Source organism: Alligator sinensis, unplaced genomic scaffold (assembly GCF_000455745.1).
Source record: "Alligator sinensis unplaced genomic scaffold, ASM45574v1 scaffold160_2, whole genome shotgun sequence".
Lineage (NCBI taxonomy): Eukaryota > Metazoa > Chordata > Crocodylia > Alligatoridae > Alligator > Alligator sinensis.
In genome coordinates this window covers 146,796-154,447 of record NW_005842717.1, presented here as the reverse complement: position 1 = coordinate 154,447, position 7,652 = coordinate 146,796, and the positions used below count along the sequence as shown (strand labels likewise).

Sequence of the window (7,652 nt, the reverse complement as noted above, 5' to 3'; positions counted from 1 at the left end):
CCTGCTGCCTGAAAAAAGAGTGAAAAACCTGAATTTATGATACAGATAGGTGGATCACAATTATGTTTCCTTCCAATTTAAGTGCTGGTTAATGATAAACTAGTATCCTAGGCTCACAGGACGGTCTGGCGTCTGGCTGGAAGGGACCTCATAGGGTCAATTGGTCCAGCCCCTTTTTCAGGGTAGAATTATCCTTGACTAATATTGCCCAATACATCTTGACTACGTTTTTCTTGTTGTCTGTTCCCACCATAGTTTTCTATGCAGTGCAGTGGTGAAGCTAATGGCTGCAACAGCAAAAGCATTTACCATTGGCTACACTTTAGTAAATCTTTTGAGTTCTATAGCAATATATTAAATAATGAAAACAAAATTTTTTTGATCTTGCAAATATTAAAGCATATTTGAAGCACTGCCTTGTCATGGATGGGTTTAGGGAGAATAAACAGATGGGATTAGCACGTGAATGTGCCAGTCTTTTCTCTGTTAAATAGTTCTCCTGACTCCATTCAAAATGTGTATGCTATAGTGCCAGTAGTCCTGCGTACAGAAGCAATCACTCTAAACAGCACTGGCCAAGAGAGTTACTAGTGGTGTTTGGTGTTTTTTTTTTTTTTTGTTTGTTTTTTTTTTGGGGGGGGGGGGGGAGTTGGTTTTGTTTTGGGAGTTTTTTGCAAATAATTTTTGCTGAATCTTGTAACATGGTGGTGCAAAACAACTAAACAAAATATGATGTCAATTCTTTTGTTTCATTTGCTGTGAAATAGTATGTATCCACTCCCATTTTTAATGTTTACCATAATAATGGGAGGATAAATGATATTTTGAGAACTAATTGAAATATACTAGTTAACAGAAATATGTATATGAATCTAAGTACATCTTAAACTTCTGAATCAACTCATTAGACTGAAAGTATATCTTTCTAATCAGATTACATGAGCATGTGGCTTGGGAAGGGGAAAGCTCTTCAGTACTAGACATTACGGTAAAATGCGGAGTAGTCTCAGGCTGGGATCTGAGAGGCTGAGGATGATGTTCCTGATCTTTCCACTGACTTGATGTATGGTTTTGAGTAAGTCACTTCCCTTTATTTTCTCTTCTGACTATTGTAGATCGATCAGGGTGTCAAACTGACTTGGCCTCATGGGCTAGAGAGTGGCATGGGACTGGTCCACAGGTTTAATGAACTGGGAAGAGCTGGCCCTGCAGGCCAGAGCAGGCCCACAACAGCCACCTCCGCTGCTCCCCCTCCCCCTGCAAGCCAGATCCCAGTGAATGCAGCACTGCACGTTGCATCAGTTCTGGCTGGATTGGGATGTGAACTATACTCAGTGCCCACACCATACAGTTTGGGGTGGATGCTGTGTGTAGCGTGAGTACCAGACTGCGTGGAGCAGGCACCAGATCTGGCATGTTGGGGACCTGCAGAGCTCTCTTCCTCATGTCTGGCTTACATCCTGCATTGGCTGGAGTGGGTACTGTGGGTGCTGGATCCAGCATGTTGGGAAAGAGAGGGGTGTCCCAGACTGGTCCCATTTGGGGCCAGCACCCAGGGTTGTAAGACATGGCCTTGTGGACTAGATCCAGCCCATGGACTGGATCTTTGACACCCCTGATGTAGATCATGAGCTCCTCAGAAACTGGCTGTGTATTTATAAACTGAGCACAGTGGTACCCCAGTCTCAATTGTGGCCTGCAGATGTACAGTCATACAAATAAAATACCACAAGAGCAAGTATTTACCCATGTTTTTTTTGGCCCTCTTCTGTTTCCTGCTGTTTTTCTTCATCCTCAGTCCATATTGGATGCACTAATCGCTGCTTTATTAAGCCACTAATAAACAATAACTCCAGTAATATGAAGTTTAGAATCCTTGTGATAACCTCAGGGAAGGCATTTTTTAAAGAAAAAACGTTTGATTCAATTCTGAACAGGAGTTAGTGCTGTAATACTGAAGTCACTCCTACTTGGAAAACAGTGAAAGTAAAGATGTTCAGTGACACAATAAAATACTATATGCTACAATAAAATACAAACATGTGCATTGGGAACAATTGAGGCGGGGGGAAAGCTAAGAACTTTTAAGGTTAGAGAGGTAATGTAACCATGGTGTAATGATTTTCAGTCTCAATAGTATTTATATTTTAATAGAACATGAATAGGCAATGAAAGTAAAAGCAAACACACTCAATGGTGATGAACCTGCATTTAAAATGAATAATAAATGTGATGTTCAAAAATAATATTGAGACAAATCATTTTTAAAATTCTACTAATTAAAGGATCATCTGCAGTTTCATTATCTTGGATAAAAATAATAAAAAGAGATCACCTCGGCTAGTAAGATTCGGCCTGGAACAGTGTTAATGCTTAAATGACAGAAAACGGTTTTCTTTTGGATGAACCCAAACTCTGTTCATGTTCCTTACAGTAAGTAGGGGATGAACTAATACATTATTTAAGAGTGTTATTACAATGCAGTGTTCAGGCAATGTTACTAATGCTCTCATTTGACTATGCCAAAGTGGGTTCCCTTCCATTCTCTGGTGCTCGTTCAAATGTACATTAAGAATCCCATGCTAATTCTTGTAAGTAATTGGAGTAATTGTTATTTCTAGCCTATGTTTCTCCTTGCAGTGAAGGATTTTTTTTTCACCATGGCACAAGAGCTACTGTAACACACAGTTCCAGTAGTATGATTACATATAATTACTTAGTATGATTTGGTGCTTTATTTCATGTATATTGTGTACAACAGCAGCCTGTAGAATATTAACATCTTGGCGGAATATGAAGTATTGTTAAAAACAACACCAAAACCTTTTTGATCACTTGCACGTGTACATTTTCCATGTAACCAACTTTGTAATGGTTAGTGGTGTATTTTTGTTAAATATACCTGTGGATGGGAGAGGGTGCCAGTGGCAGGAAGGCTGCAAGTGCGGAGGAGGGGAGGGGGGGAAGAGGACAAGGAGGCCACCTGACCCCCTTGCCCCCTGCCCCGGCTACTGTTTTCCTCGCTATAGCAGTGGAGAGGAGAGTGGACGAGACAAATTTAAGACAACTTTCCAATAATCAGGTTCTATACCTGGAAAATTATAATAAATGTATACGTTTTCTATATAAAGATTCTAATTATGGGAGGGTCATCTTAAATTCAGGGTTAACTAGATTTCAGTAAATATGGTCCTTTAGTCATTGCCATGAATTAAGGAGATCTGTGTTTGTGTAGGAACTAATGTCTTACAAGATACTTTGCTTAGAAGCCAGTTGCATTTATTTTTATAAGAGATTTTCTATCAAAAAATGAACTTCTTGTTGTTTTGCTTGCTTGTACTTCATAACTCTTAACAGTTTAACATCTCTGGGCTGGAGCATTTTTCTGTTTTTTTTCCGCAGCGTGTGCTTGTAGATATGTTATGAAAAAAGGTATTGGCACACTCTCTGATCATAATGGCATACATAATCAGGAATCCCAACCCTTCTTCAATCTGTTTCACTTCCTTTGAACCCTTGGGCACTACTTGAGCACTCTGTTCAGGTTCAGTTATTAAATGAGTGACATGCCAATTTTGTTTTTAATTTCCTGTTATGCATGGGGTATAACAAGGATAAGGAAGAATGGGACTTACAAAGCTTCAACTACATCCAAAGTTTGGGGATACTGGGGCTGGAGTTTTTTGGCCCCTCCACTCATAATATGAAACCTGGAGTATTTCAGGCAAAATAATGTTCAGAGCAGCCTCCCTAGATCCACACAAGATGATTGCATCCCTCTGAGGGGACATCTTATTTGAGGATTTTGATTGGGCTGAGATGCTCAGTCTTACCAAGGAAGTGGCAGTTCTGGGCATATGCAGAAGCAGAACTTCAGGAGCCGAAGGAACTTTACTAGTGAAAACTTAAGCACCTAAGGGACTAAGTAAGGTGTTAAGGATTGTACTATTAGATTGTGGTGTCTAAATTCCACTTAGGTTCTGACCCACAAAAGGATTTAACTTTTAATACAATCAAGCCTTAGCAAATCCAAGGGTTTCTATCGGAGCAGATATTTTGATAGTGACAGGAGGAACTGTCTAGTAAAATGATAACTTCAGAGAAACTAGGAAATGTAAGCTTATGTTAATAGGATTCATGGTTTCCTGCATCTCCCATTAATTTGAAGTCCAGTACATTCAGTCATGCTAGCAAGAGTTACCAACTGTTACAGCTGGCCCCCTAAGTTATGCAGAGGAAAGCTAAATTATCTATGAAATCTCATGTGTAGTCATTGCTATAGGGGTGATGGGAAAGCTTACATCACTGCCCTGTGTACTGAACTAGACCTGTAATACAAAGAGAAAGGAGTTCTCTATTGTCAATCTCTTGTACAAGAGAGATAATTAAAAAAAAAGGTGGACCAAAGGTTGATTCTAAAATTTTGACTGCCATCAGGTTTGCAACTCTTCATGGCATAGAGTGCTCAAATATTTTCTTCCCCTTTAACAGGGCACAGTAAGGCGTTTCTCTGTCCTTTGGCTTGCACTGTAAACTGATATGCTATTGTCCTTCAGAAACGGAATGTATCCAGAAGGCTTCAATCCTATCATACATTTGGCTAACTCCTAGTTCAAACATGAGAAGATTAGGCTAATATTTTTGTAATGTCCTAGTAAAATAAAAAGCTTTCAGTTGCAAAGTGTTCTAAATGGTAAACACAGTATGTCCTTCTGCATATGCCTTCCCCACCACCCAATGTTTCTTTTGAGAATATTTTTCTTTTGAATTATTTGTGTAGCATTGGCTAAGCTACAGATGGCTTAAAACAAAAAAAATATTACGTTGCACTCCAACTTTTGTTCACATGAATAGTATAGCTTCAGGCAAATTCCAGCTGTATTATGCAGGGCAACTTGTATTATTTTAGCTTCAAAAAGTTCTGCAAATAATCTGTTCAGAAATATTTGAAAACAACATTCTGTATTAGAGAGACCAGTCTTTTTTTTTGCCTGACAAATTAGCTGATGGTTCATGGAAGATGTGGCTCCAAATGAAGCATTACAATAATTTTAATAGAAATGACTCTTGATTTTTAGACATTAAATAAGTGTAACGTATTTTGAGAGTGGAAGAATCCTTTCCCCTCCATATTCTTAGATTTATTTCCAACCTAAACATTTGCTTTCAGTTTTATGATTTCCACCTTTTAAAGTGGTTCAACAACAAAGTGGTTAAGAATCCTGCTGCAGCTCTAGAGCCTCATTTTGGACTTGTGCCGAAGGCTGTCTGTACGTAGCCCCATCGTAGATCAATACCAGATCTTTGGACAGTGAAAGGTGGGCAACAAGTGAGGCTAACCACATTGCTTTCTCAGGTACATTGGCTACAGTAGTCAGTAGTGCCCTAACCATGCTAGCATGGACCATGTAGACTTGGGAAGACCTTTGACTCTTCTAAATAGGAAGAATTTACAAGTATTAGTACAAAGAACTTGTAGTTTAGATGCAAGTGGCAAGACAGAAGCACACTGGGTTTCTTGAGTTACCTGTAATCTGTCTGTGTAGACATTAAAAAAAACCTAAAATGAAAAGTTTTTAAACTCATGTAAGCAGGACATAAGACCACAATAACAAAATTAGGCCTACTGTTCTCTTATGAGCCAGTATAGCTTGTTGCTAACAAAGCAAAGAAACTCTTAAAATTTCATTGGATCAGTTCAAATCACCTAAAACAGGGGTGGCCAATCTGCAGCATGAATACCACAAATGTCAAGGGCAGCCTCTGTGTGTGGCATACAACAGATTGGGCAGTGAGCAGAAAGTAGACCAGGAGTTTGGGCATGGAGCATAGAGTAGGGAGCAGTAAGCAGAGCAGCTACTCGGGCAGAAGAAAGGGATTGGAATGGCTCTTAGGGAGGGTGTGGGGCTAATTTATGGCATGCCTGCCAAAACAGCTCCCACATACTTAAAACATCCTCAGTTGGTGGGCAGCTGCTTAGGCAGTATCCATGAACACTTAAAATATGCTAAAAACTCTGAATTCAGGTAGCCTTATTTTTACTTCCAATGATTTATCAACATTTTGATACAATCAGCGATTACGACCTCCTTTGCAACTACCATTTTAATTAGAGGGAAGAAAGAAGGAACATATTTTCCCCCCAGATAAGGTGCTTCATTTGTATCTCTCCTCTTTCTTCTTAAGTACAGTTTAGAGTAATGTGAAAGTTGTAGCTTTCTTAACAAGTTCAAGTATTTTCCTTCTCAGTTACTTTTCTATCATTTCTGCCCTTCAGCTGATATTACTGAAGAGTTACACTAAAGCTTACAGCAGTGACTTAAAATATCATCATCAATATTTTTTAACTACAAGAATTATGGGGCTTAAGGGATTGAGGGCACAGGTATTTTTCTCCTCCATCCTTTCAGTTACGGGCCGTAAGCCTAGGAGAGATGGATGTATTGAAGAGGTGAACTGAAGGCTCCAGCGATGGTGCAACTGAGAGGGTTTCGGCTTCCTTGACCACAGCATGCACTTCAGAGACAGGTCTTCTGAGAAAGGACAGTATCCACCTCAGGCCAAAGGGGAAGGCTCTTTTCCTGGCAAGGATGGCGGACCTCCTAGACAGGGCTTTAAACTGAGATTGCTGGAGGATGGGGGGGACAATGAGTGGAACAAGGCCAGGGACCAACAAACCATTACAACAGGAGACAACAAGAAGGACACTACAGCACGAGCTGAGGGAATGGAGCTCCCTCAATGTGACAGGAAACTGGGGACCTCCAGTGGAAGGCTCAAATGCCTATACACAAATGCCAGGAGCATGGAGAACAAACAGGAGGAACTGGCCCCCTCTTCTTTCCAGCAGGGACTACAATGTCATAGAAATAACAGAGGTCTGGTGGGACTCTACCTATGATTGGACCGTAGCTATAGAGGGCTACATCCTGCATAGTAGGGATCACATAGGTAAAAAGGGTGAAGGTGTAGTTTTATATGTAAAGGAGCAGTAAACCTCCTTGGAACCTGAAATTGGTGTTAAGGAAGGAAGGCTTGAGACCCTCTGGGTCAAGGTATGGGGATGACGTGGTGAAAAGGACCTAATTGGAGGAATATATTACAGACCTAGATGGATATGCATCTAGCTGGGGTCATCGAGACCCAGCACTCTTTTCTGCCTATGCAGGGGGTCGGACTTGATGATCTATTGAGGTCCCTTCCGACCCTAACATCTATGAATCTATGACCTCTGAATTAAAATGAGGAGCTAGATCTGGAATTCTCCAGAGAACTAGAAGAGGCTGCGAGAGCATGGGATAGGATTGTCATGGGCAACTTTAACTACCCAGACATCTCCTGGGAAGAACACTCAGCCAGATCTGACTGGTTGGATAGATTCCTGACTTGTATTGGCAAACTCTACCTGCCTCAGGAAGTATACGGACCAAGCAGAGGAAATGCACTCCTAGATTTAGTTTTGGCTAAGGGGGACGAACTGGTGAGTGATCTGATGATAGTGGGTAACCTAAGTGACACTGACCATGACACTATCACTTTCACTGTCCGTCATAGGGCTGGGAAATCTGTTAATAAGGTACAAATTCTTGACTTTAAGAAAGCTGACTTCTAAAGTCCTTAGCTTATTGTAGAGTAATGCCCTATGGGATAAT

The 7,652-nt window shown here is 40.5% G+C and overlaps 1 protein-coding gene and 1 long non-coding RNA gene across 4 annotated transcripts in view; one reads left to right on the top strand and one right to left on the bottom strand.

Annotated features, from left to right (window-relative positions):
- The window catches only part of LOC102373851 (neuromodulin-like), a 43,566-nt gene that overhangs the window by 13,655 nt on the left and 22,259 nt on the right, over window positions 1-7,652 (top strand). The window lies entirely within an intron of this gene.
- Window positions 650-7,652, bottom strand: part of LOC112552010 — a 49,638-nt gene continuing 42,635 nt past the window's right edge. Inside the window, exon 3 of the long non-coding RNA XR_003096367.1 lies at window positions 650-1,966. This is a non-coding gene — a long non-coding RNA (uncharacterized LOC112552010). The remainder of the gene's footprint in view (window positions 1,967-7,652) is intronic.